This window comes from Buceros rhinoceros, unplaced genomic scaffold, assembly GCF_000710305.1.
Source record: "Buceros rhinoceros silvestris isolate BGI_N320 unplaced genomic scaffold, ASM71030v1 scaffold1943, whole genome shotgun sequence".
Lineage (NCBI taxonomy): Eukaryota > Metazoa > Chordata > Aves > Bucerotiformes > Bucerotidae > Buceros > Buceros rhinoceros.
In genome coordinates, this window is record NW_010405191.1 from 39,980 (window position 1) to 42,376 (window position 2,397).

General features: G+C 43.4%; 1 pseudogene; it reads right to left on the reverse strand.

The window, feature by feature from the left end:
• Positions 1-2,169: 2,169 nt before the first annotated feature.
• The window catches only part of LOC104491234, a 1,438-nt pseudogene continuing 1,210 nt past the window's right edge, over positions 2,170-2,397 (reverse strand).

Here is a 2,397-nt window from a genome sequence, read left to right on the forward strand (position 1 = left end):
ATGGGAGTTATTCAAAATATGACTAGACATTGTTCACTCTGAGCAGGGGATTTGGACTAGGTAATCTCAAGATTATGTAGATGGCTCAGGCCTTCCAACCTCAGCCATCATGTGACCCCGTGAAATGCAATCTCAAATTTACTGAAACAGGAATAAATTTGTTAAATTAAACAAGGTAGTTTAGCTCTGTGTAAAACAAACAAAATCTTTCTTTTGCTTTCTCAGCCTTGTCAGACGTTTGTCTTCTTTAAATTGAACATTTTCCACACCAGCTTTTACAAAATCTCATTCTCTGCCCACAAGAAAAATCTAATTTTCTTTATCTGTGTTCTTAAAAACAAAGACTCAGATACTACCATTTCAAAGTGTATTTTGAGATCTACACTTTATCCGAAACATTTTAATTTTTATAATTTGTGCATAATGCAATCTTGCTTTCGTCCCTTCCTTTTGTTTTGTGTTTCCAGTATCATAATTTCTATTAACCAGTAAATATTAAAGCTTAGAGAAGTAATGCAGGATATAATAATTTTAATTTTTTAAATTATTTGAAAATAATTATGAAATTGTTAAGGAGTCTACAGTATCAGAATTTCTAATTATATACTTCACAGAATTTTTTTTTATAAAAATAATATGGAAAACACATTCATTTTTCTGTGTGTAATAATTTTATGTCACAGAATCAGAGAATGGTAGTATTTGGAAGGGGCCTCTGAGGTTTGCCTAGTTCAACCACCCTGCGAAAGCACCTGGCTCAGGTTGCACAGAAACACACCCAAGCAGGTTTTGAAAATCTCCAGAGAAGGAGACTCCACAGTCTCTCTGGGCAGCCTGATCTAATGCTCTGTCACCCTCAAAGTAAAGAAGTTTTTCTTCATGTTCAGATGGAACTTCCCATGTTCCAGCTTGTGCCCATTGCCCCTGTCATTGGTTGGCACTGAGGCGGGCCAATCACGGGATAAATTCTCTGTCCAATCAGCCCCTCCTCTGTTCCAGGAGAGATGGTTAAAGAGAGAGATAAGAAGAAAAGAAAAAAAAAAAAAGTTGGCGAGGCCTCTGTTAAGTTTAGGAAACAAAACACTTTTAATAACAATAGAACGATATTATATACGGAAAACAAACAAGATATTAAAAAGTTTGTATATATAGGATCACGAAACTGGTACGGCAAGGGTTAAACCATGGGTAACAGAAACAGAAGTGAAGAGAAAAAAAACCTACCAGTTTGTTAATGGCAGTGAAAAAAACCCTACCAATTTGTTAGTGGTGGCAGCATGTGGCTATGGGCAGGGACCGGGGCCCACTGGGGCTAGGGAGCAACAGCTGGAACACACAGCAGCGGCTGGGCTGTGGAGTAAAGCGATGTCAGTGGGCAGTCTGGACAGTGGTGGTGAGGATCACGGCGTGGTGTGACCCGGGGCGAAGAGGTAGTCCGAGCGGCAGACAGCAGTGGCAAAGAAGGGGGTTTCGAGGCAGCATCGGTTGTGGTAGAGATTTGCAGCAGGCAGCAGTACCAAGTGGCACAGGCGGCAGGCGAAAAAGGCACATTGCAGCTGTCCTGGGAGGCAAGCAGAAAAGGTGCATTGCAGCTGGTCCAGGCAGCAGGTGGAAAAGGCACGAGGAAAGAGGGGTGGCAGCTCATCATGGACTGCAGGCAGAAAAAGCACATGGTTTCTTTCTGCATGCTGTTCTTAAAGAAACACCATCCTGCCAAAAACTCCACAGCCAGTGGGATATGCTGATGTACAGGAGAGGAATACTGTAAGTGGTTTTCTTCATATGTCCATCAAAACAAACCAGCCTGTTTATCTTAAATCAGGACAGCTCCTTGCCCTATTGCTGGGCGTCACTGAAAAGACTCTGGCGCCATCCTCTTGACATCTGCCCTGTAGATATTTATAAACATTGATAAGATCCCCTCTCATTCTTCTCTTCTCCAGGCTAAACAGACCCAGATAGCTCAGCCTTTCCCTGTAAGAGGGATGTTCCAGGCCCCTAACCATCTTTGTATCCCGCCACTGAACTCTTTCCAGTACTTCCCTGCCTCTCTTGAACAGAGGAGCCCAGAACAGGACACAAGACTCCAGATGTGGCTTCACTAGGGCAGGGTAGAGGGGTAGAAGAACATATTTGACCAGCTGGCCACACTCTTCTAGTCACAAAGGCTCATTGCTGGCTCGTGATTAAATTGTTCACCAGGACTCCCAGGTGTTTCTCTGCAGAGCTGCTTTCTAACGGGTCAACCCCTAACCTGTACTGGTGCATGGGGTTAGTCTTCCCTAGGTTCAGGGTCTTACACTTGCCCTTCTTGAATTCCATTCAGTTCCTCTCTGCCCAACTCTCCAGCATGTCCAGATCTCGCTGAATGGCAGCTCAGCCTTCAGCGTTATCAAC